Source organism: Struthio camelus, chromosome 1 (genome assembly GCF_040807025.1).
Source record: "Struthio camelus isolate bStrCam1 chromosome 1, bStrCam1.hap1, whole genome shotgun sequence".
NCBI lineage: Eukaryota > Metazoa > Chordata > Aves > Struthioniformes > Struthionidae > Struthio > Struthio camelus.
In genome coordinates this window covers 197574319-197602139 of record NC_090942.1, presented here as the reverse complement: position 1 = coordinate 197602139, position 27821 = coordinate 197574319, and the positions used below count along the sequence as shown (strand labels likewise).

Here is a 27821-nt window from a genome sequence, read left to right as displayed (position 1 = left end):
CTTTCATGACTAGTATTCTAGAAACTTTTTTTCTCACTTTGTTTCCTGAATGCTACCTGCAAACCAAAAAGTTCATGTAGGACAGGGTACCAGTGGTATCCAGGATTAAAGCAGACTTGTTTTGCTGAAAGTTTGGATGAAAATTACTTAACTCTTGTAACTTGCATGCATTTTCTTTTGATTTCTGTTTGTATGAAAGAGAATAGAATCAAGCTGCATCATTTCTGACCATATTATTCATGTTAAACAAAGAATTATTAACAACAAAAGAAATTAGTCACAAGAAATAAAAGGAATGAGAATTACTTTTACATGTAGAGAAAAAAAGAAATACTAGAGCAAAATAGTCTAATTAATAAATGAAGAGGAAGAAAATTAGCGATGATGATATAATTGCTGAGTTGCTGACTATTCAGTTTTTAATGAGGGAAAAAAGAGAGGGAAGTAAGTATAATTAGAAAGTAATGAAGCTTCTCTAAAAACAGCTTTTGATAAAATAAAGGTAAGAGAACACGCTGGAAAGTATAATGGCTACATTCACCAGCATACTTCTTTGTACCAAAAGTTTTGACAAAGGTCAGATTCTCTTCTCGTTAGATTGGTGTAAGTAAGCACCTATTCAAAGAGCACAGGGTTATTTAAGGATTTCCGGAGAAACTACAAATAGCATTTATCTCCAAATATCCCAAAGGGAATTGTCCAACAAACTTACTGACATTGTTCTTGAACAGTCATAAAGAAATGAAAGCACATCACAGATGTGATTCTGGAGTTCAAAATGAATAAAAGTATTTTCTGGAAATAAGTGTTAGCTCTGCATGTTGTCTGCTAAAAGAACAAACCAGTGGTTATCAAAAGTTTTGAAATGATGGCTGTTATATATCTGAAAAAGGTTCTGTAGTTGTAGTTCATTTCTTAACTGACTGCAGTAGATCTCTGCTCTCATCCACATTATTTGTTATCTCCACTGACACTCCTATCAGACAGGCCAAGATTGAAGTAGGTATTCTAGAGAAATTCACTTTGCCTTTAAGGATGATCCTCCAAGGTCATATCTGAGGCACCAAGGAGATAAGTGTAAAGAAATCTGTTGCATTCCCTGTAATCTACTTGTATACAGGGCAGCCCCTGACTTCAGTCTCTGCAGTCATGGATGAAAATCTTCCCATGACTACAAATTTCACAGGCCGTTTCTGTATAAAATGCAACAGGGAGAATTCATGAGGGATAAAAACAATAGCAATCCCATAAATAATTAACTGCAAGGACCAAATCAAGGCAGAGATAATACATTCAGCACTGTAAAATTTCTGAGACATGATGTTTAGGAGCAGAAGGTAACATGGTGTAAGTTGCAAATTGACTCTTTTGGCATCAGAGTCAGTAAGCAAGTCAAATAAACATCAGTTTTACCTGCAAGAAAATCTAAAGGTAATGGGTGAAAAAGAAAAAGCATGTCCTTCATACCTGTTGATCAAGAAAAAATGAAAACATTAGTCTGCTTTATACTTGAAAAACTTTATATGGACACAAACAGTCTGAGTTTCATTTCACACTCCCAGCTCTCGAGAGCCAAATCCAGTTCTGAGGTTAAACAAAACCCCCAACATACCTAAGTTCTTCTCCATTTATTTTCAAGATGGCTATAAAGGTGGCTATAAAGGATACTAGAAACTTTTCCTGCAAAGAAACATTTTTTGTAGGAAGTAATATTTGCACAGTTACTATTACGACAGGATATATCTCTAAATGGTGTCTCTGGCAACATTTAAAACAGAAACACATTTAGTCTACACAGCACCAAATGAAAACAGTATTGAGTTTATCCAACTCAACACCAAATAAATACAAAATTAAGCAACTGTGCTGTTTATCCCTGTTTTCTAATTCACCGAACCTGATCAATGCTGTTTACCATATGTTACATGAATTATAGAATGACGGATGTGAATTGAGCTGAGCCTAAACAGCTGAAACTGAAATCTAGATTTAAATTGCTCGCAGTACTCAGATCCAAGCATTGCCTTGCACTGTCTTCTTCAGATAAAAATTTTGCAATATGATATAGTAAGGCAGTAAGATTGTTACAATTTGGGAGCTATACTATAATTGATAACCTTTTACTTTCTTAAGGTTTACTGTTTTCAGAACTCTGAAATTCACAATACTTACTCAAATTGTCTGGAAACTTAAGCCAATGGTTAAAGATTTGAGGTCAGCAACAACAGAAAAAGACTTTTCATAAAGTCAGTGTGCTACACTTATCTTGTATTCAGATCAGGGGCTCAAACTTCATCTTTATTTGTTTATGCTGCAGTCTTTGCACTTAGGCTACTGAAGTTTTCCCATCAACATTAGTAGATTTTTCCAGCTAGTTTTCCGAATCCACACTACCTCTAGTGCTCTTCCATTAAACAAGCTCTAAAATCTCCCAAAAGACTGACTGCTGTAGGCTTTATTTAATTTTTTTGAATTTGGTTGGGGGGGGGAAGGATTGTTGCTTTTACTACTCATATTCGCCGTGCTGACAACTCTGTTGATACATTACTTCTGCACAACGAGCCCCTGCTGCGCTCCTGTTCTTCATGGGAGGGACACACAAACACACAATCACTGAGTTCTTGCCACAGAGAGGGAATCTTGGACGGTCCTTCTCCTTTTCAAAGACACAAAACTTCTGAGCATTCTTGAGGGCCACCCAGCCACTTGCATGTGAGCTCTACCCCAGGACATACTGGACATAGAATGTCAGCCTATATTTGTTCAGATAAGATTGTTATATTCACCTTTGTTACTTTTAACAGAAAAGAAAAAAAAAAGATCAGACATGTGGATAAGGTTTGCTTTAGCTAAACCCACTCCCTTCAGTTCTGGCTCTGCAGAGGACAACGGTAGATGGTCACTCTCCCCAGGGGCATCAGGGGTTCTGTACCTCTGAAGTACCTAGGTAATGCTGGGCTGTTCAGGGCTATTCCTTGGTGGGGACTCACCGACAAAGGGAGCCCTATACACTGCATGCCTCAGGCCATCAAGTTTACACATTTGATGGAATAATTGTGATACACGGGCCCTACGAGATATCTTAAGAGGCCACAGAGAAAGCTGGATTTTTTCCTGCAGTGTAATTTTGGGAAACAAAATCCTGTGCCTTATACTTATACCAAAGAAGTATGTGGTAAGAAAATGAAAGAAGATATATTTTCCAACTTTTTCGGTTTTACCATTCCTCTCTCACAGAAACCAGTTTTTCCTGATGATCAGGAACAAGTAAATGAAAGCCTAACCTTAACTGATATGTCATTCAGCATTTGTGCAGGGCACCTAGATCCTCTTTGGCAGTAGTGCAGTGCAAATAAAGAGTAGGTAAGCTTAACTTTTTTGATGCATAAAATGACAGTGAACTGTATAATTCCCAAACAACAGGTGAATACATTCTACGCACCTCTATTTATTCTCAACTGTGTCTCAACTATACTTCAGAGAAGTGATATGGAAAATTTTAAAAGATTAGCTCTCTAGATTAACTGTTTAGATCTTACAAGAAATATGCGTGTGTCAAAAAGGTGGGTATTTATAGGTATGGCAAAGCAACTAAGAAAGATTGCAGACATCCAATTATCACAGCAATCTATGGACTCAAGGGGATGCCCTTAAACTTGTGTTACTTGTGCTGTGAGATATTGTCAGCCTAGAGGTACAACTGTTAGCCTGCTCCTCTCATCACTGTCTGTGATTTAACTGGCTTCCAGCCTCTTCCTGTAATACCCTTCTTTCCTTCTACACTCAGCAGTCTCCAAATTCCCTTACGAAGCTCAGTTGCTCTTCAGGAAAGGAGCAATCACTCTCCAAAGCATCCTACCTGACCCAATCACTTCCTTCTTTAAAAAAAAAAAAAAAAAGAGTGGACAAACTGAGAGCAATCTGTGAGGAGTACATGTACTGTCTACCACAGACGAATATGTTGCTACTTGATTAGAAGTAGGTGCACACTGTCCTTCTGCATGACACTGTATTGAATGACACGGTATTGAATTTCTTCAGATCCTCTAGGTTTAGATCAAGATCTTGGAGCTTGAGTCTTTGTGCCTCAAGTAAGCTGGAACCTCAGGACCTAAGTCCCTCTTTCTCTGAGTATTTGTATCTATTAGGAGGGGTTACAAGGCTTCAGAAATGTTGCTTCCATGAATCCATCCAAGTCCCAGGTGAATGCTGGACCCTGGAAGCTCCTGCCACTTGGGACATGTCTGTGCCCCCCTTTGAGAATGTCCAAGCTGACTGGGATAAATGACTTTAAAGTGGGAGAAGAGAATTAACAATTTTAACTCATAGAACTTGGAAATACAAGATTAACACACATGCAGCCTAATGATTTGTGTGAGGAGAATGTGTCTGATGCGGAGAAAAGAGAAATGCATTAATAAGAACAGTTACAGATAAGAGCAGGGGCTGCACTGGGGGAAACAGTATAAGCACACAGGGCCTGGCTTGAATTACATCTCAGCATATATAGCAAAGGATGTATGAAACACCCTAAAACTTCTGCCTATCATATGTGGCTGGTAGCAGAAGGCAACAGAAAGCTAAGGTCATCTGCATATTTGTCAGTGGTTAAACCAGACGGAAGGAAGACTAGCTGCATATGATAGTAGAGGAGGAGGGAGTCAGCATATTACAAAAGATGGTAGAAGGAGTGAATGAATCCTCTTTCATACATTTAAAATTAATTTAATCAACACTGCATTTAACTGTCAACATTGTGAGAATTAGCATCAGTAATTTCTCTCTATGCCCTCTCAGCAACTCCACCCTCCATAAGCTTTATATCAAGACTTTTATTTCTATTCCATTATAAGACATCATACTGACATTGTGTAAATGGGGACTATAGAGGTTTTTTACAGAATCTTTAACTATCCACAATAGTACAGCAAATTTATATAATTGCAAAAGCTTCAATCTGATTCCTTAGCAGGAATGAACCTTTCTCTTCTCCTCCTCCCAGAAAATCAATGCAAAAAGTGCTAACACAGTTTTCCCTCTTGCTACTCTATGATCCAGTCTATTTAATTTTAGTGGTGAGACACGGACTCATCTCACTTATCTTTATATATTTAGCTGGAATGCTTAGTGCACAGTGAAGAGAGGTATCTGCAAAGGGTGATCCACATCTTCAGTTGGCATTTCTGCAAGTTGCCTCTCACTCTGTGAGGGTAATAGAGGGCCACAGAGACACTCCACTTTTAGCACAGGTGACTCATTTAAGTCTCTAAAGTTATGGGGTATGAATCTTTGACTCAAGTCCTACATATACGTTGTAGCTACAGAGGCACAAAGCAGTTTCTGGCCCTGATAGGATTAGTAAGATCAGTTAGGAAAGCAGGCAGTGGGCAAGTGAAATAGGGTGTTAGAGGTTGTTCTTTAAGAAAAGATGCAGAGGTTGTAAAATTTAGCAAAAGTATAGTTATTTCTGGAAGACGTTCTTGTATGAAAAGATGTTGGAAAGACGCAAGTCAATCCTGTCTCTATAGATCAGCATTCACACACTGCCTCATCAGAAAATGGCTGTTTGGCTTTCTCTTGCAGTATATCCACAATTCCCTACATTACCTGAAAAAAAAAAAAACCACCAAAATTCAAGCATTGCAGGTATTGTTGGCATGGAATGGAAGGAAAAGTTAAATTTGCATTTGCATGTACATTAACTCTGTATTTTTCTGGTCTTCTGAGGTTTCAGTTTTGTTACATTCTGGAAGGACATGAGACATTACAAGGAAAACTTAACTACTTAACTCTGCATTAACAATTGATTTTTGACATTGAATAGATACATCACATCGAAAAAAGAAGGATAAGCTTTCTCTTCGTTTGGCACTGCCAGAAATCATCTAGAGTAATGCATTCCAATCTTAACACTACAGAGATTTTAATAAAATTGGGAGACTTCAGAGATGAAAAACAAATGAGTAAGAAGATGGTGTGATAGCACGTTGTTGCAGGGTAACTTTTTCCACAAGTACTGAAGATGTAGAAATGTGATAGCATTCAGAAAATACAGAAAAGTATAAACACAAGGGATAGAAACAGTAGCTGAAACTATTGCAAAGATTTTACCTTAGTGAAACAGGAAAGCTGTATAAACAGAACATAACTGCACAGTGAGAATAAATCAGCCATGAACAGTACTTTAAAAGAGGAGACACAGGATTCATTTTGAGTGATTCAAAACAGGACTAGAGGGCTTACGATGGGTGCTGTAGTGAAAGGTCTCATATTATTAATCACAGATCTCTTAACTTGACTATTCAGAGCTGTTGGACACTTGCAGCCATTTAGAGGTCAGAATGCCGAAAGTTTCTAAAATTCAGATTGTTTACTTGTGGTATAAGTAATCTGCTCTAGCTTCAGCAACCAAGAGTAAGGTGTCTCATTAAGAGCTAGTAATGACAGATGTTCTTTATAGCTAATGGACAGAATGCATCTCCAGTAAGCAATACAACTCATCCTTAGGCATCTAAGAAAGCTTGCGTATACCACCCTCCACAAACAGATATTTCTCTCAGTTGACTATGAATAGAACAGATGGTGACTGGCTGGCCCAGACTTAAGAGGTTCTGCTTCTAGACATTAAGTTAGAAGAGACGACTTCAATGACTTTCACTCATGGTTACCTAAATATAGATTTAATTGCTTAACTAGCGATATCGGCTTTTGGACATATGGGCATAGGCAAGCCCTTAAGACGATTTCTTCATTTTTCTCCATATTTTTTAAGTTTAATTTTCACTAGTTCAATAAACTGTGAACAATGTCAAAGCTGGAATGTGAAGCTTATGAAAGTTTTTATTCCATAAATATCTGTTTTGAGATCTTACTTAATCTAAGGTAAATTTCTTTTTCTGTAAATTCACGGGGGAGAAATACAAAATCACATATTATTAAGCACAGCAACTACAACATAATTCTTGTCAGTAAAAATTACCATATAATTGTAACATAATCTTTCAAAAGTTTTGACCTTTGCCTTATTCTTAGTAAAACTTATTCCAGTAGCTAATTTGCTTTTCAAGTACAAATTTCACAAACTAACTCGGACTAGTTTAAGAACAGTCAAATGAAAACATACAAGAGTTAGCCAACATGAAATACAGTTTTTCATTAGGTTCTTTTTCTGAGTTAATGAATATAACCATAGTATTTATTGGGAAATATTGAATAAATTGATATTACTTTAAGTTTGGTAAACATTAAACTAAGATAAAATTACTGTTTACATGTCTCCTGAATTTTTAAAGTACTTCCTCATTTTCTTGATGCAAATAGGATCAGATAGTGTAAAGAATCATAACTCCTCAGACATTATTCCCCTTCATCACCCTCTTCAGCTGAAGTATAGTCACTAGCATAGAATCAATGAATCACTCAGTCTGGAAGTGACCCTGGGAGGTCTCTAGTCCAACCTCCTGCTCAAAGCAGAGTCAACATCGAATTCAGACGAGGTTGCTCAGGGCTTTGTCCAGTTAGGTCTTGAAAAGCAGGTGTGATTTACCAACAGCAAATCCATGCTGGCTATTCTCAGTCACTGTGTTCTCCTTCACATGCCCAGAAATAGCTTCCAAGCAGATTTGCTTCTTGATTTTCTCAGGGACTTCTGAAGTTCCTTGGATTGTGCTTGCCGTTTCTGAAGACCAGCGTAACTTTAGCCTTTCTCCATCAGGAACCTCTGTTCCCCAATCTCCATGACCTTTCAGAGGTGATAGAGCAATGACAATAGCCATCTCCCTCAGCACCATCAAATGCATCCCATTTGGTCCAATGGAGACAGACACCTGCAAAGAGCAAGCTGCCTTATTTCAAAACAGAGGCAATGAAGAGTCTATAAATCAGGTGGTGCCTGTTTCCTTCTGTTACAGAAGAAGCATGGGGTGACTACTTTTGAGGCAAACCATTATCTGATGAATGTTTATTTCAAAAGCACCTCCAGCTTAACAATAGTCATAACTGATACACAAAGAGAGGTTTTAGTGTAATTCAGATGATAGCAGGGAGAGAGACACATACAGTGAAGACAGCACCTGTTCAAGCCAGCACCGGCAGCAAAAGAAATGCTTGTCAGGCTGCATCCTTGGCTGAATAAGATTTAGGTATCTAAAGTTAGACAAGACAAATCCCACCTCTAATGTGTACACAACATAGTGGTGGAAGTCTGTATGTGAGAAGCAGTTGAAGCTCTGTCTTTTGAAAAATGACTCATCTTCATTGTTTTCTGTTACTCTTTCGTATGTTACGTGTAGATAATAAAACTGTAGGAGGCTTATTATAGCTAATGATAAGTTATTTTAAAATATATATACTTAGAAAGCTGGTATCAAAGATATGGGGATTTCCAGGTGTGCACTGAATACAAGGTTTAATATACGGGCTAATACATAATATTATGGGCTAATACTTGAAGATTGATATCTTTTGGATGTGAATGCTGGGTTAACTCATTTCCTTGTTTTGCTATTTTCATTTCGAGGAAAATTCATCATTCATTTGAGCAAATTTTATTCTAAATCTAATCTTTTGGAGGCTTAGCTTGAAGGAAATTAATATTCGTTCTTAGTGGAAGAAATAACAGGCAGCATTTAAAAAAATGCCTATGTCCATAAACAAATATTTTGGGTATGCTGAGTTCTCTGTATGAGCAATTCCTAGCTTACTGTCCAAGTTTAACTTGTCTTCGAAACATTTACACTCTGCTAGACATGCTGAAGTAGCTTAATAATTCCATAAATAAATGCATTCATTAATTATTTAGCATAGTACCAGAGGAAAAGAAAGTGACCAGCCTCACTTTACAACCCATGGATTTTCCATTTTTGCAAAAAATTATTACAATAGTATTGATATTGTAAAGGAAGAATTAACAGGGCCTGGAAAGTGAGGAGATGAAAATGGAATACTGTGCTGCTCCTCGTACTGCAGTTGTTGCTGGCTGAATTTTCTTCCTGCGGTTATTGATGATCTGGCCTTAGAATTCCCACTTTAACATTACTCAGAGAAATGTTAATGACTTTTACATCCCGCTTTTATTTTTTATGTTAGTGTTCTAGCTAAGTCCAAGGCATTGTCTTGGAATATATTTATGCTCAGAAATTAAATCAGCAGGTGATCAATGTTTAATGTTTACTTCCAAGACATCTCAACATTCTTTATCACCTAATTACATTTATATTATCAGATTACTGTAGAAAAACTCTTGGACGCAATTCCTATCTACTGCAGTATATATTATGACCCTGATTTCAGTGAAGTTCCATTGAAATGTTGATTTATATAAATTAAGAATCTAGCTCTTAATGTAAGATAGTTTACAGTTTGGGGAGAAGGGAAGGATTATAGGCCAGGGGAGGTGCAAGGACACCTTTTTGTGATTTCTTCCAGACTGCATTTGCTTTTTCAAGGTGGATGACACACAGAGATTCAGATAGAATACAGCTCTCTAGCTTTGTATTAACCTAGCACTTGCCTGTGATAACATCTTGTATTACAAAGATTTATAGACTCACTGTTGGCAATAAATAAGAATATTTAGGAGACAATTTGCACAGTACCACCCTCCATTAGGACCTGTCTGTACCTATGCTTTCAATAGCACATTCACTGACATACAATCTAAACATCAAAGTTGATATATTTTAATTTTCCTCTGTCGCTTCCACTTTAATATAAGAAAATGATACTGATGAATTAGGGGAAATTCTCAGTCAAATCAGCAAATTTCTAGCTTTCCCTATGTTCTCGTCTAGATTCATTAAAAGTGGTATTCCCACAGCAGGTTTCATAAATAAGCTTGTTTTCACATAGGATAACTTGTTTCATTGTACCAGTGCACCATTTCTCTTAGGGGCTGACAAAAAAAAACATGTTTTAAAAATAGTATTAGTTACTTAGCAGTACTACTCTGAAACTGCACTGTTAATCAGGGTCCTATTGCATTTACATTGTACAAGCAAGGGAAAAACACTGCTGTCCCAACTATCCTAAAATTTGGTCAAAGACAAAAACTACAACCAGATATTACCAAAAGTGAAAACGAGAGAAGTCAAAGGGTGAATTTAGCAATAACAGTAATAGTCACAGTAATACATATTATAAAGAAACAAGCACAATTTGTGTAGTTCAGAATCATATTTTTGTTATGAATAAATATAAATAGAATAGCTATCGACAAAGAATGCAATAGTTCTTTGTTGTAATGTATGTAACAACCATATAATAGTACTCATCTGTGCAGAGTACATTAACATTTGAGTTATGTGATAAACTAGAGCCATAAATCTAAAAAAAAAAAACAAACACAGGAATAAATAAGAACAAGAAAAAACAGAAGTTGAAAATGAATATGGTACTTCTTCTGCCAGGAAGAATATTCAGCAATTTGATGGCAGTGAAGAATTCTGAGCATTATGGAGGAAATTTTTGCATTTAAAGGATTTTTATGTTTTTTTCTCTAAGTTCTTTGCTTAATTGTGTTTTGTCTAGACAAGTAAATCACCTAAAGCACTATCATGAACAACTGTGATGCTAAAACACAGGCCACATTTGAAAATCTATCTTTAAACTTCTTTCTGGTAGCTATATAGAGAATACTATCTTTGGATATGCCCAGTAATGCCTGGAAAGGCAAAAAACTGCTTACCTTGCAGTAACTGGTCCTGTGGCATGTGGGGTTTACAAAGACTCCATTCTCTTTATGCATTTGTATCTCATGTATGAGAAACATAATTCCTGTCTAATGAACTAATAAAAGGCATGGCAACTTTATCAGCCTTTCATTTTATTCAGTAATAAAAACTCCTAACTGTCAGAACTCCAAATTTATTAAGACAGAACACAGGCTTGAAAAGCCTAGTTACAGTAATATAAATAACTATTCTTTCTTCTTTGACACAGTAGAAACTCTTGGTGAGTTGCAAGCAATGTTATTTGTGGAGATGAGTAAGAGGCCTTCTGTAGTATCATCAGAAAGAGCTCTCTACCAAACCTTTTATCTAGGAAAAAGATTGCACAACAGCACAATGTGGTATCAAATTACAGATAGAATGCTACATTGTTGTTATAAATCTCAATCACAGGAATGTTTTCAAAAAAATTCCAGCAGAGATCATATGAATTCAGTTCATATAACTTCTTACACGTTCTAGGGGATATGTCATCATTAAAAAACCACGAACATATGTTGTTTGAAACCCGTTCAAACCCATCTTCTTTGAAGATACCTGCCATTCTGAAAATGCTACAAACAGTTTTGGTGAAAACGTAATTGCAAGTCTAATCTAGACCTCTCCAGGAAGAAGAAAATCAGTTTAAATATATCCAGGATGTAAAGCTGTGCTTTGGCTTGAGAAGGAGGTATAGGAAAAGATATTGAGGGAGGGATTCATTAACTTGGGGGTAAAATAGTTGCAATAAAGAACCTACACTGAAGCCTCTGCCTGCTTTCATGAAAATCTGTCTGACTATGAGCTTAGGAATTGGTCTGCTCTCCTAGTCTCCAGGAAATCGGTCTACAAGGAAAAGTGAAGAACAGAACAGGTACTGAGGATCTACTAATCCAGGAATTCAGCATTTAGCATGAAAAGTACAAGTAGAGAGTACAGTCCTTTAAGCAAGCTTGATAGATGGACCTTGACCAAGCAGCAGCTTAAAGGTCTGTCTGCTCTGTCTGCTTGTGGGGTATCCATACCACAAGCTGTATAAACTGTTTGTGCTACAATATAAGGATGGCGCAGTTTGATAGCAGAGAACCAGTCCACTGGATTAAAAGAGAACATACCAATCCTGAATTTGAAACAATAAATACAATGTTTAAAATGCTGAAGATCTAGATAGGACTTCTATGCTCTTTTTATTTTTGGACTTTGAAACTAGTGGGAATTGGAAGGCTTTGTCTAGAAAGTCTTCAGGTACTTTACCATCTACAGATGTAGCAACAAGATGACTTCACATTGTAAAATCATGTCTTGAAAATTATTTCTAAAAGGTGATGAAAAGAGAGTGGTGAGGTTGTAATTAACTGACAGCAGCTGACACTTCACAACTTGTCAAGTTCCTAGACTTCGGAATTAAGAAATGCTGTCAGCTGTGATGCCGTCTTCTTGAAAAAGGGTTCTCTAAAGTAACAAGGATTATCTATACTAGATACTATATATATAGTATATGTGTTTTATATACTGCTATATAAAATGAGCCAGGGACCATTTTCTGGCCCTGAGGTCAGCTGCTGGGCATCTAAACTTCATACTGAACTTTATACATGTATATAACACACAACACCATTAAACCTCTGAATGAGTCTAAACTATGAGGTGGTATACTCAAGTCTAAGTTTATCATCAACATATAAGATTGAGTTCATTTTACATCAGAGGCCAAAAAGGAGACAGTGGACACTGTTTTTTATATCCTAAGCAGAGAGCTGCGCTGACAGCAGCTACTTTTTTCGTAACAATCTACTTAATAAACAACAGTCTCTTAACCTGAGTCATTTTGAACCCTTGGTTCCCACTTTCAAAGATACTGCCTCAAGCCACTACGCACGAACGGTAGGATAGTGGGATAGCGTCTATCCTTTCTGATGGACCTTTACGCAGAAAGAGGTGTAATATTAATGGGAGCACAGACAGAATAAACAAAAAGAGCTTGACTTTTTAGTTCAAAGAGAAAGACGCTGGCACTCAAGAAAGAGAGAGTCCAATGTTCCGGCGGCTACAGAGAACTTCATTGTGAATGGAGATGTTTACTGTGCAGCCCTGATTTAAGCACTCATTCAAACACACCCTCATATTCACTCTTTCACATCAGTCAGCTCTAGGCAGTTCTTCACACAGGATATGAGAGCACTTACTCACCTTTGGAGGCAATTATATACAGAGGTAGTTACCTCAAATAATAGAGAAAGAGAGGTACCTCATTTGATCTTCTGAGTTATTCTTTGTTAGGCACTTGCCTATCGTTGTTGACAGTACAAAGACACAAAGCCAACAGATGATCAAAATCGTTCTGCTGTAATCACTAGACTTAATAGTAGGTAGAGTACAACGCTAAGTCTGTCAATGGTCTGGTCAGTCAGTGAATTTCAGAGAGCAAATCACAGGGAAAAAAAACATTAGGAAAAGGCATCTGCCCCACCAAGAAATGCTTGTGTTAAGAATGAAACTGGATGCTGGAGTAAAATTATCTTTTGAAAAGGCACTAGTCTGAGAGCAGAAGGCAGAACAAACAGACAGTAAATGTGAAATGTCAGGATGTCTTGGATTATCAGCAAGCCAAAACAGGATTTTATCAGTTTTGCTAAAGGAACATTTAGCTAGAAGATTATAATGTAATGACTCTATTTTTGCTTTTAAATGCAAGAATGAAAAGTCCAATCAATAGTGCAAACCATTCACAAGCTGAGCTAACTACGTTTCAAAAGAAAGCCTTCTCAGCCTGAGCTTGCTAAAACTGCATTTCAGGAGGCCAAGAATCACTTCAAATGAGTTTACTTGGAATATGAGTAAGCACAATACTCTGTAGTATGCAATGATCAGATTATCTAAACTTTTAATGTGTCTTAAAAACCAGTAATTATAAAATTCTAGGCAAAAAATATGTATGTTACAAGAGTAAAGGGGCAATCTTAGAAGATTAAATGACTTTATTATTTTGCTTGCTTCCGCAAAAATATAAAGACACAGGTTAGACAGGCCATTTGTGATGATGTCAGCTCCCACAGTTAGTGTTACGTGCAAAGAAAGCAGTTAAAGGATAGGGAAAAGATGAAGATTCTTCAAAGCTTAAAAAAAGTGGGGCTAAGATACTATAGTATGATGTTAGGCTCTTCTGATAAACAGTGGAAAAAATTTCCACGAAAAGAGAGGCTATGTGTGTAACCAATACCCAGACTGAAGAGTGAGGTTAAAGGCTGAAGTAAGGATTGTATGGCTCCCCTCGCAGCCATATCAAAGTCAAATATATTGCGGCCTTTCTGTAAAGAAATTAAAGATGGCATTGATGTGTCTACCTGAAGTTGGAAACTGTGAAACTGCAAGTAATTGAACTGTGTGGAGGATAATAAAAAAACAAATAGCTACCCAAGAAATGAGTCAAAGCTGTGAGTCTTGACGGGTCCTTTTTTTCAAACGCACAAAGCTTTGAGATGCTCTGTGCACAAGGCACAGTGAGACTGACAGTTCTGAAAAATCATATATAATGTTGGCACTGTTCAAACATTGCAACTCAGTTATTACTTGCCAGGTCTGTATAAACTGTAGGGAAAGTAGCCCACTGCTATACTACAGTTTCATGTCAGTATGAACAGAAATAGGTTGAAATAGGTTCTATTTCAATGTTAGAAAAAAAGAACTTTAGATAAACAGAAGTTGACAAAAGTTCCATACAGAATAAGCTGTACTAATACATTCTTAAAAGCTACCTTCCATTTACTCAAGAAAATAATAAATAAACTGTAGAAAGGACCATTCTACAGTCCAGAAATGCCAAAGTTAAGTTTGCCTATGCAACTATAACTACTCCCCTGTGCTTATGTATTATGACAGCCTAATTGCTTGATTACCTACTAATTTTCAAATGATACATTAGAATATCTTGCAGTAACTTTTACAGCCCTTCTGAGACACATTTTGTCCAGGCAGAGCTTTCCTGGACAATTTCCTTGTTCACTGGGTATCTCAGTAAATAAATGTTATTCACAGACTTTAACATGCAAAAAAAATGCAGATTTGAAAATAAGCTCTGAAAAATGTGTATTTTAATGAATAAAATGGTGTATAACTGGGAAACTCAAGGCAAACTTGCCATGTTACGGAAGTTTGCAATTGACTTCAGTGAAGTTTCATTTACCTTATCAAAAACTCTCCCTTGCTTTCTCTCTCTGTCCTCTTTTTGCATTCCTAGGAAAATCAACTGAGGACTGAACAGTAAAGACCATATCCTTTCAAGAACAACTTCAGCTAGGGATATATATGCTGGAGAAGTTTTGAAAGCTTCTTCCTTTAGCGTTCCTTTCTTACTGACAAATGCAGAATGGCCAGAACTTGTATTTTTCCTTTCATCAATATGTAGCAGTAATTTACAAAAACCTGGCTTGGTATGTATCATGCTCAGGAGACAAAAAATGACATGAGAATTTGCCTGACAGAGAGGTCATCTAGTGCGTGTAGGAGGCAAATAGTGCTGTGCTAAGCTGCTTTTTTTTACAACTGACATCTAGGGAGTGTCACTGGCCAGGAGTGCCGCAAACAGCAAATAGTATGGAAACAGGAACTCCACCATCCATAAAGCTGTTCATGCAAGAGGGAAAAGTGAGGGAGCTTGGACACTCTTTCTAAGACTGCACAGGATTACAAGAGTCAGCACAATGATGATGGCAGCATATCGCAACATATGATCCCTAGGAAAAGCCAGAGCGACCGCTCCTGGCACATCAGACACGATGACCCAAATGGAGTAAGAGGACTTGGCCATCCAGGTCTTGGGCTGCAGGGAGCACCTGTTGCTTTTTGGCAAGACTGTGCTGGAAGTGATGGTGTCTTCATCCGTATGAAGTGTCCTCTTCCCAAATCATTACCAGGCAAAGGAGCTGAGGGAGGAAGCAAACAGATAGCATAGGATGGGATCTATAGGCCCACTGTATAGATCCAGCTCTATAGATCTATAGGTTCTTCACGGAGACCTTTCAGAGGTCAGCCAGAGGCTACATTTGAGTGGGCAGAGCCTGGAAACACTTGTGACTTCTGTCAGCACAAATAAGGTTCTTTCTATAACTGCACATGCACAAGTGGAGGACCCTTGCAATGAGGGTGCATCCCTCAGAGGATGCAGCTGATCCATGTGCGGAAAGAGTGCCACTAAGAGGTGGCAGTGATTGGAGACTGCTTTCTGCAGGAGAGAGAGGCACCAGTCTGCTGATGGGACTTGCCATATTGGGAAGATTGTTTGCAGGGGCTTAGATTGAGATGTTGTTGTTGGATCTGAGATTACCACGGGCTTGCCCAGTTCTCAGACTATTACCCTTATCATTCTTGTAGGCCCCAGCAACACTGTCAAGGGAGACTACAGTGTTCAGGGAGCTATGTGGAAGGGCACAGGATCCCAGGCAGACTAGGGTAGGAGTGGAAATATGCTGTAGGTTAGCAGTTGGCTGAGCAGCTGATTTGTAGGCAGGGTTTTGGCTTTTATGACCACAACGCTCTCTGAGGAATGAAGACAACTGCAGAGAGCTGGCATCTATTGGACAAAATGGGGCATCTTTTGGACAAAATGGGGCATCTTTGCCAACAAGCTTGCTCGTATCATGAGCAGGGCTTTAGATTAAGCTTGTTAGGGGATAGAGCCAAATGCCTAAAGAGAAGCTGAAGAACAAAGGACAGGAAGAAAGAGCCTTGGAGGGACAACGTAATGGGGGAGGCTCTCACTCTTCCCCTCAGAAAGCGTTACAACTGTGGATCCAGATCAAGTGGGAGGAGAAACATCTCAACCTCCCATTTCAGCACAGTAAACTGACAGGAGGAATCAGAAGTCCATGGACAGTTACGGAGCTATGGTCACACTGCAATGACCTTTTTGGAGTCACAGAGGTATAGTGAGATAGCTCACAGGGCTGGAGTGCTGGAAAGGATAGATACAAACTCTTTAGGAAGGACAGGCTGTGAGACAAGGAGGAGGGGCTCTGTGCTACCCAGAGAAGAGGCTTGAAAGCACAAAGCTATGCTATGGAAAGGGTAACAGGCCAGTCAAGAGCTCATGTAACAGAATCAAGGGGGAAGTCAACAAGGTGAAGTTGTGATAAGCATCACCTACAGACTGCACCATCAAGAACAGGAATTGGATAAGCCTTTCTTTAAACAACTGAAAGAAGCCTCGTGATTGCAGACCCAGGTTCTCATGGGTGTCTTTAACCACTTCATGTCTGCTGGAAGGGTTGCATGGTGGGGAGAAACAATACAGGAGTTCTCTGGAGTGCACTGAAAACAGTCTTGAGACACAGGTGATTCACAAGACTAACTATAGCGGTGATCTGCTGAGCCTGCTACTCACAACTAAAGGAAAACTATTTAGGCTATGAATATCAATGGCAGCCTTGGCTGTAGTAACTACGCGATGATGGGAATTTAAGAGAGAAGTGATGCAGGCAAGTAGCAGAATAATGACCTTTCAGCTCATGAGAGCAGATTTTGGCTTGTTCAGGGATCTGCATGGCAGGATCCCATCAGAGGCTGCCCTGAGGAGCAAGGGAGACCCAGACAGCTGGCTGACCTTCAAAACACAAGAATTCCATCCTGAACTTGATGCGGGAACTTGAGCAGGTATAACAGAAGGCCAGCTTGACTAAATGAGGAACTTCTGACTGAGCTCTAGTGCAAAAAGAAAAAAGAAAGAAGTGTACGTAAGGTGGAAACAGGGACGAGGAGGAATACACAGAGACTGCCTGAGTGTGCAGAGATGGAATTAGAAAAGCAAAAGCTCAGTTGTGATTCAAATTGGCGAAGGATCTGAAGGATTACAAGAAGGGCTTTTATAGGTACAGTGGCAACAAAAAGAAGAGTTAAGAAAAATGTGGGCCTGAGGCTGAAAGAGTTGAGAAACTAGTCACAAAGACTATGGAAAAGGCTGAAAGTACTCAATGCTTTCTTTACCTCAGTCTTTACCGGTAAGGTCTCCTCTCAGGCCTCTCAGGCCTAGTGGTAGAATCTGGGAGAGTCAAGTGTTACCCGGGGTAGAGGAAGAGTGAGCTGGGGGTGACTTAAAGAAGCTGGACATACACATGCAAGCAGTACTGCTGAGGGAGCTGGCCAATGCCTTTGCAAGGCTGCTTGCTATCATCTTTGAAAGGTCACAATGATCAGAGGAGATTCCTGATGACTGGAAAAAACATAAATGTCACAATAATCTTCAAGAAGGTTGGAAAGAGAATCCTAGGAACTGCAATCCAGTCAGCTTAACCTCAGTCCCCAGGAAAATTATGCAGCGAGTCCTGTGGAAGCCATTTTCTGGCATATGGAGAAGAACATCATGGTTAGGAACAGTCAGCATGGATTTATCAAAGCAAATCACGCCTGACAAACCTCATTGCCTTCTTTAATGCTTTGGTGGGCTCTGAGAACGAGGGGAAAATAGTTATGCTGATTACCTTGGCTGTAACAGAGCTTTTGACATCTATCTTTGTAGATAGGACACAGATATACTATTGGAGATAGATGGACTGGATGGATGGACTACAAAGCAGGTGCAAAACTGGCTGGACTGCCAGGCTTAATGAGTAGTGGTCAGCTGTTCAGACTCCAACTGAGAGAGGCTTATTAGTGGCATTCCTCTGGGCTGGATACTGGGGATGCAGAGCTGGAAGCGGAGTGCAATAGCAACACTGGCACAGACAGGGGCCTTGTCAGTAAAGGCCCAGTCCTACAGTGCCTGAGTGAGGTGAACATGGCAGATCTGGCTATGGTAACCAGGGTCAGACACAGCCCAGTGACTGCTGGGTAAGTCCACAGTGATGAGGCAGGTCTGAGGTCAGGCCAGGAAGTCAGTTCATGAGTCAGGGACCAGGCCCAGATCAGTGGGACCCATGACGAGGCACATCCATGGCTGCAACACAGCAGGAGCTGTAGCTCAGGTGGGGGCCAAATGGTAGAGGCTCAGCTTAAAGCTGCTCCCACGGGAAGGGGGTTGTCCCTTGCTGAGGCCTCCCTGCAGAGCTGTCTGGGAGTGCTCTCTCTAAGGTCACCAAAGGAGGCGGACAGCTGCACTGTCTCTAAATTGGCCCTGAGCCCAGGGAGGGGATGCTCTCAGGGCCCTTACACTGATACCATTTAACGGCTTTAATAAAAAACAGAATGACTGACCGTATGGAGTGCACTCTCAGGTTTGTGAATGACACCATCAACCACCAAGAGGAATGGCTGATAAGATGGAGGGCAGGGCTGCCGTTCAGAAGGACCTCAACAGGCTGGAGCGACAGGCTGACAGGAACCTGTCAGGGAGCAGCAGAGACAGGCTGCTCTGCAAGGGAAAGTGAGCCAGGAGCAAGGCAGGCAGGGACAAGATCCAGAACACAGTCAACATGTCAGGGTCAGGATCAGGTCTGGACAGAGTAATCAAGGCCAGCCTCAGTCCAGTGATCACCCAGAAAGTCTGCAGTGACAAGGCATGTCTGATATCAAGCCAGGAAGCCAAGCCAGCGAGTCCAGGTCAGGGTCAGGATCAAGGCAGTATAAGATCAGGTGTAGACATAGCTGCTGTACAACTGCAATGTAGCATGAGCAGGGGCCAGCAGTAAAGCCTCAGTTCAGAAGCAGCTCCTAAGGGAAAGGAGGGGCAGGCCCTCACTTCTAGCTTGCTTCACAACCGCTCTTACCAGTGAAGGAGCTGACCTCAGACTCAGCCAACTAAACTACTAGAAAAGAGGAATGTGCTCAGGGCCCTGATAGCATCTCATGAAATGCAACAAAGGCAAGCGCAAAATCCTGCATCTGGGATAAAACAAGGCCCTGCAATGGTACATTAGCCTGCTAATGGATAACTAGAAAACAGATCTGTAGAAAAGGACATAAAACAAACACAAATAAGCAGTGCACTTTTGCAGTAATGCAGGCTTAACTACAAATTGGGTTGCATTAGAGCATAGCCAGTGGGTAAGCTGTAATGACTACTCTCCTTTAGCTGGCACTTGCGAGATTACACTTGAAGAACTGTGTCAAGTTTAGGGCTGTCCAGTAAAAGAAACATATTGACAGACTGGTGGAGTGAGTTCAGCAGAGGACAGCCAAGATGGTTAGAGAGCCAGAGCACAAGATATACAAGGAAAGGCTGAGAGAGATGGGTTTGCTCATTTTGAAGAAAAGAAGGCTAACTGACAGCTAATTGTTGTCTTCAACTACACCATGAGTAGAAATAGAGAAGATGGAGCCAGACTTCTTGGCTGTGCACAGCAAAAAGACAAAAAGCAATGAATAAAAGTTGCAGCAAGGGAAATTTCAGTTAGGTACATGCGGAAAAAAAAATACCATGAACATAATCGTGTTCCAGTATTGGTCATGCACCTCAACATCAGCATGGCTTTTGAGAATATCTTAGATCTTATTCTGAAAGCAAAAGTTGGAAACATGGTCTTTATGCAGCTTTAAGATAAACAAAGAACAGGTATTGATGGCTCACTGTCCACATGGAAAGTTGTGTCGGTTCTGCAGGGGTCACCATGCTTTGATTCTGTAAGCGTTGTCATGACCTGGATGATGGAATAGAGCGTGTGCTTATTCGATCTCCAAACAAAATGAGGCTGGAAGAGACTGTGCGTACACTGGAGGACAAGATTAAAATTCAAAATGATCTTGACAAATGTTAAGAATGGTTTGAAAAAAAAACCCAGGATGTTACTGAACAGAGATAAGTGTGAGGTATTACTTTTAGAAGGCATACTAACTTGCACAAACACAGGATGTGGCTCATCCAGCTTGTTTGTACTTCTACAGAACAGGATCCAGGGGCAACAGCAGATCACAGAAGAGTAAGAGTCAACAATGTCAGGTTGCAGCAACAAAAGCAAACACCACTGGCATTTTTTCTTTAATAGGTGTAGCCTGCAACACATGGGAAATAGTCTTTCCACTCTACACAGCGCTTTAAGGCCTCAACTGAAGTACCAAGCCCAATTTTAAGCACTACTTCATGAAAAGATGCAGAACAATTAATTCGAGATCATGACCTTAAACATAAACCCTATTAGAATAATGACGACAGGATAATATTGACTCACCTTCTCAGGGCAACTGAAAACATACAGAAACACGTCCTTTTCCCTGCTGTTCTTCACACTCCTTCTGTTACAGCCATAGATCCAAATGCTTTTAAGCCAAAATCAATAAAATATAATGAAGGGTAATCCTGAAAATAAGGTAAAATAACACTTAGAACTGGAGCTGGAGAAGGAACTTGTGTATCACAACTCCTTCATAGCTGGCCTTTTTTTTGCCATGGATGTGAGAGGAGAGAAGAACTATCCTGAATAATACATTATTTTCTTTTTATTGTAAGCTAATAAGCAACGAAACAAATCACTTTTGACAAATCCTGCACTTAGTTTCATTCATGAGACCTCACTGAAGTCACTTTTTTGTAGGAATATAATGAAGACTGTTTTGTTGGGAGTTTATTTTTTAAATTATTTCTAAAGTTATAGATATAAAAGCTAAAAATATATTTTAGGAAGACAATGTCAAATAATACTGATAGTACTGTAGAATCCTGATGATAGTATCAATGGCATTTTCGTAATTGTCAGGTATTTACAGATGATAAAATTAGACCTTCGAATACATATGCATTGTTGACATAAACTAGATACCAGTTTTAAACCTTCCATCAATCTCTACTCCTTGGTATACTATAAGTGTTAGATCAGTAAATTGTATTTTAATTGCATTTGTTTGGGAGAATGCTTGTAACGAGCTATGAGAGTGTGCTATAATTTTTGCCTCCCATTATTGGTCACACTGCAATATGTAGACAAAGGTCTGTGACCAGCATCCTTTCTCTCTTAAGTATTTATTTGCTTCCAGGTAGTTTAAGTATAAACACATTAAAAGAAAAATATAAGAACAATAATTTAGTTTTTATACATGAATCTCAGAAGAATGCTGCTGCTGTTTGTTGTTTCATTTTGAGAGAGCTGAATTCATTTTCTGAGAGACGCATGCTTTTAGCTCCATTTACAGTTTTGAGGTTGTAAGAAAAAGTATTTTTTGTGGGCTATTTTTAAACAGAAATATAGTTGTAAAAAATGTTTTGGACTATCAAAGCGTAGTATGGACTGATTTCCTTGTGAATTGGCCATACTGTGATGGACTTCAAAAAGATGAAAATAATTTAGGTTAGCTGTTAAAGTTAGCCAACAGCTTGGCATATTATAGACAAACAGAGGCTTAACAAAGAGCAGGGAATACTGGAGATGAGAGACTGACATGACTTTTCTTGAGGTCCATACAGTTGTCCTGAAAATAGATACTTACAGGTCCTCATGTTACCAAGTTCCCATCCTACAAGAGCCAACAATATAGACTGAAGCATTTACAGAACAAGGCGACACGAAAACAGTAACAATGAAATAAAAATCAGTTATGGAGAGGCCCAACAAAAAGGTCACCTCAGTATTAAAAACTACTGTAGTCATTTCAGTATTGAAAAGGCTCTTGTGGTTAAGAACATATAAAATAAAAAAGACAAGACTAAAATGGCTGAATTGATGAAGTAGCTCAAACCGATGGCTTTAAAGTACGATTGGTGGACTAACCACAGAATAAACCCTTTCAGAGCCAAGAACATAAGAGCTACGCATTATCATAACAAACTGTGCTGTCTATTTTCTGTAATATTGTTGAATCTTGTTATTTGCATGCATGCACCTTTTATTCTGGTTCCACCATAATACCGTATGCTAATACCATACCCATTTAGCAGAAAATGACAATTGGAATACATATTTTCCTTTAAAATTAAGAGAGTTATATTTAAGTGGTTCTGGTCATTATTTAGCTACTTCCAGGACTATTCCTTCTTTTTACTCTAAAAGTTTACATTTAAGGAGCTTTTAGTAGTACTGTTTACAACTGTGAGAACAAACATAATGTCTTTTATTTTTACTACACAGACTATCAAAAATAGAGAGAAATTTAATTTTGAATAATATCAATTTCATATAGATGTTATTAGCTACAAGTTTTTTAAAATCACAGCTGAATTATGTGGATAACCTTTTGCAATAAAAATCAAAATAACTTAGCGAACACATATTGGCTTCATATGCTTTACTGTGACTGAAATGTTTACAATCTGACTGGAAAGCCTGTTACAATGTTTTTGAAATTGAACAGGGTATAAGAAAACTTGCCTCTCATTGGAAGCACATATAAGATATTTTTATTTCATGCCTTTTCTGTTTCACGACTAAAGAAAAGGCATTATAGAGAAAGCAAGTAGAAATTGTTTAAACTTATAGTAGCAAGGAAATTCTGAGTTCAGGTTTTCACTTCTGCTTGAATGCACCCTGTCACGGGGAAGTTTAAAAACAGTGAATGGAACTATTTGTTGCAATGCATATACACAGCAGGGTAAGTTTAGATTCTGTGATAGCCTTTCAGTTTGTATTTCCTTGCTTTTTATTTTAAACTTACAAGAAATCCTAGTTTTCAAGAGAAAGGGGCTAATAGCACTTCCTGAGCCTGGCACAGGAACAAATCACATTGCTCTTACTCATGAGAATAGTCTAATTAAACACAACAAGAGTCCTCACAGGGACATCACAAAGCAAGCCGTATTTCGATGCTACTGTGGCAGATAAATGAAAATTCTCTCTTTTACACATAGCTCAGTCCTGATCTACATCATCTATTTCAAAGCATTATTTTCCCCCCCCAAGATTTAATGTAAAGCAAATATGTATCTGTACCAAATAGCCTTATTCATTTAAGTAGTTCCATTATTTGTAGCAAAGAGTCTGTCTTCTAGGACTTTTTTTCGCCTTTTTTTTTCAGTTGAACGACTACCTAAGCTTTTCACCCCCAAAATCTTCTGTAGTATTACTACCATAATCTATTTTATAACTCAAATAAAAATTGAAGTAAAACTTTAAACATCTGGTAGTTTTATTTTGTTCCCCATCCACTTTGTTTGTTGCAAGCATGGGAACACGGATATACGCGCTTTTCTTCTTTGGAGTTATACTTGAGGCCATCTTCTGGCATTTGTGGTGTACAGGCTGAGAAAACTTAAAAAGTATCATGAAAGAGGCCTCCCATCTTCTATCAGAAATGACGGAAAGGTATGCTCCAGGAGCAAAGGCATTGCTTTGTCTCAGTTCAATAGAGAGTAACTGTTGCGAAAGGTACAGAAACGGATGACATCATATCTGGGCATCAGGCTTGTCTCTGTGAAGGACAGAGGAACGTGTAGAACAAAGCATCCTCCATATATACTAACTCCTGCCACATCCAGTCCTGTGTCAATGACTGATCTTGCAAGCTGAACAGAAAATAGTTATAATCTATGCAAATACCGGGATTTGATACTGCAGAACCCCCTTGCTGGACTGGGACCCAATTAGCTACTTGCCGAATAGAAGCGTCACTGACAAAGTCACACTGTCTTTGTATTGAGTATGTCAATACTAAGGAAAGGAGAGAAATAGTGTTTTTGAAAGAAAATAAATTAATCATTTTCTGCAGCATTTCTAGTATACATACTCTTATTTTAATTTTCAATCTGCATGGAAGAAAATAAAGATCAGAACTGTGATTAGTACAGGCTTGAGATTAGTATTACAGACCTGTTGTTCTTTCAGAATGCTAGTGCTCCAATAATGCTCACATGAGTTGATGACTGGCTCACCTCAATGAAAGTTTGCTTATCAAAAACAAACAGTGTTGATTAGGGAAGACAGCTATTCTAAAGTGCTTCAGCTTACAAAAATAAGAAAACATGATTTTGTAAAAATTTGTAAAACAAAATACAGTTTTTAAGAATTAAAGGAAGTCTCTAATATTAAAGACAACATTGTGATTCCTTCCTTTATAAGAATTTTCCCCTATATTATGTACTGTACATTATATTATTTCAGCAGACAAAATGACAGTCAGCCACTTCTGTTTCAGTCCAAGTCCTAAACTGGAAATCACATAATGAAAGACTTCACAAATACAAGTTCTAAACAAACTCAGGACTGCAGCTTCAAGAGAAATTCAATGTGGAGGAATGTATCAGTAGTTGTGTATATAATAGCTGTGAACAAGAATTACCCCCAAATTTGGGTGCAAGTGTAAATTACGGAATCTTCCATGAAAAGTGCAACATACAGAATGGATAGTAAAACAGATATCAAGCTGTATTTTGTTTTCCCTGTTTCCTAGGGAGAGGAAGCTTATGCGATTGTGCTCTTTGTCCATCTGTTCCACCACAATGACAAACAGTAGCCCACTGACAAACTTTAGAAAATTTAACAGTGGATCTCAATGTTACAAACTACTTCTGGGATTTGTTAAAGCTGATGAGTGACTACAGATGCAAATTAACATACCTACCAGCTGAAAAGTAATTGTAACTTAGCTCCTTATCCATTTATCAGGCAGCAGGCATCTGATGAAGTAGAATAAGAAAATTAGTCAACCAATCAGCACATATGAAGCTTCCAACTAGCAATACTCTCTGTAGTCACATGCCTAGCCAAATAGATATGGAAATGGGAATAAATAAAGGGGAAAGTTATTGGGTATTAGCTGTTAAAGAGTGTTGCATTTTTTAGTGAATGTTATAGAGTTTAGTTTAAGGTTTCAATTTTGAAAAAGAGGCATATATTCTTGAACTTTCAAAAATATTTAAAGGCATAATTAAATAACTTAAGCTTACTGAAACTTGAAGTCTTCCAAGTTCTAAGTTACCAGACAGGATCATTAAGAACATGAAATAGTCCTTTTTCAGATCAAGATGAAGATTTGTGGGCAGTCTAATAAACATCTGCATAATTTGTTGGTTTGTAGACTAGACTCAACATTCCTATATACTCAGAAGTTTTACTTTTTGGATTGGCTTTTTTTGTTTTCTTATGGGAGATGGGACAAAGTAAAACAAGTAATGGAGTCTTTCACTGACAATTCCAAGTTAAGGATTTTGCCTATGTATTTCAGAAAATATTGCACAAAGCTTCTGGAAGAGGACTTACTTCAGCCAAGGACAGAGACAGCAAGAGCAGTTCAAGGCATGCTGTTCATCAGCTCATCATCATCCACTAGCTGGAAGTTACTGCCCCCAGAACTCACTAGGTGAAATACATTTTTCAAGAGCTTCTCATCAACTACAGTCAAAAGTCTGCCTGGTTACCTCACATCTTTGGGGATTAAAAATAAGGTGGGTGACTTCGTACCGAGCACGTAAGAAGCGCTTATGTATTCAGTTTTGCAAGCTCTGCTCTGGGGTTATTGGGAAAGGAACCTTCAACCCCTCCAGCACTACTAAAAGAATATCTTTATCCTGAGTCATAAAAAACTGCCAAGGTAAGGTTACAAACTACAAAGGAATTTCCTTTCAGGAGAACTTTTTGCGTTATCTCCCATAACAAATCATTTGGGTTTTCTCCCCACCTTTTGCAGCTTTCAGAAACGTAGCTGGTGATTCCCAGCTATCCACTGCCTTAGTCATCTCTATACATCTGGGATATGCATATTGTCAACTACCTACAGAGCTCGCAAACCCCAAGTAAACGTGACATGATGCATTTGCAAATACGTAGAGCTAACGCACCTAATGGTAGAGAGCCGAGGTCTTGATCGAGCTTAGAGCAGCTGCTCTAGTCCTGGAGGGTGTAGTGACCAAGCCCTGCTGATTCACTGTGTTTATCCAGTTTTTTATCTAATGCTTGCTACTAGGAGGACTAGCACTCTAGTCAAATCTTCCAATTTTGGGTTAAAGAAGAGACACGATGAACGGTATTCTGAGACCTGGATTTGTTGTAAAACTGAACCTTGCAGAGATAGTCACTATGAAGCCAAGACAGAAGGTTTTTTTGAATGAGAAGGGGGCATTAAGTCCAGTGCATACAGAGCAAATATATATAACTTTATTCCAACAATTATTTGAATAATTTAAGCCCCCTCCAAACATATCAAAGGCATTTCCATTTCTCTGCTGTAATACAGGAGAGGCTTGAAATGGACCTCATTGCCATGAGGCCTCGCTGAAACTAAAGGGCTCAGTAACACTGCTCTTGACTGGCCATCTGCACAGGTAACAACACTGAGAACTAGAAGTCTGGATATCAGTAAGAACTTTGGAAACTCCAAACGCTCAGCACCTTGAACGAGCAGCCCACCAGCCCCAGGGCAGGCGCAGCGCAGGCGTTTTCCCCCTTGCGTCCCCGCAAACCCACGAGGGCGCGCAGCTCACGGTCCTGCCGCGAGCCCTAAAAACCCTCGCCGAAGCCTGACCACCCGACAAGGCTCCCCTCAGCTTGTAAAGATGCAACTTGCTGTAGAGATAAATAAATAAACCACAAGAGGATCCTAGCCGGACACTTTTTAATCCCACGCCAGCCTGGGACCAGCGCGGGGGAAGGCGCGCTGCAGACCGCGGCGGCGCAGGGACGAGGCCTCGCTACCGGGGCCCGGCGGGCCGCGGTCCCTCCCCGCCACCCCCGCGGCCGAGGCCGAGGCCCGCGGCCCGTCCCGCCGCAGGGAGCGCGCCTCGGCGGCGGGAAGGGCGCCAACGGTCGCGGAGGGGGGAGCGCAGCGGCCTCTCTCCCTCCCCCCTCGGCAGGGGGCGCCCTGGGCCGGGGGCGGCCCCGCGTCGAGGCGGGCGGGCGCGCGCCACCTTGTCACCTCAGGCGGCGTGGCGTAATCTCCGCGGAGCGGAGCGAGGCGGCGTGCGGCAGCGCCGGCAGGAGGCGGCGGCCGCTGCCTCCGCGGCGCGGCCCCGCGCACCTGCTCACCTGTCTCCCGGGCGGCTGGGGGGGCCTCGGCCCGGCCACTCCCCGCCACGGGCTCGGCGCAGGCGCCCTAGCGGCTACCGCAGGCAGGGGGCGGCAACATGGCGGAGTGAGCGACGGCGGTTTCGGCTCCACAACAACAGCGGCAGCGGCGATCGCTCGAGCCGCCGCCAGCTCCGCCCGCCGCTCGCCTCCGCCGGGCCGGCCGCGCTCGGCGGCGCCCGCTCCTCCCGCCCCGCGGCGGGGAGGCGGCCCCGGCTGGGCAGGCTTCGGCTAACGGGGCATCGGCGCCCATAATAATCCCTCATTA

The 27821-nt window shown here is 40.0% G+C and overlaps 1 long non-coding RNA gene across 1 annotated transcript; it reads right to left on the bottom strand.

The window, feature by feature from the left end:
* Positions 1-6822: 6822 nt before the first annotated feature.
* Positions 6823-27724, bottom strand: LOC104151565 (uncharacterized). Its single transcript, XR_011138674.1, has 4 exons — positions 27515-27724; positions 25116-25170; positions 20801-20928; positions 6823-7826 (listed from the first exon to the last, which is right to left on the bottom strand). It is a non-coding gene; the product is annotated as an uncharacterized lncRNA (long non-coding RNA).
* Positions 27725-27821: the final 97 nt, after the last annotated feature.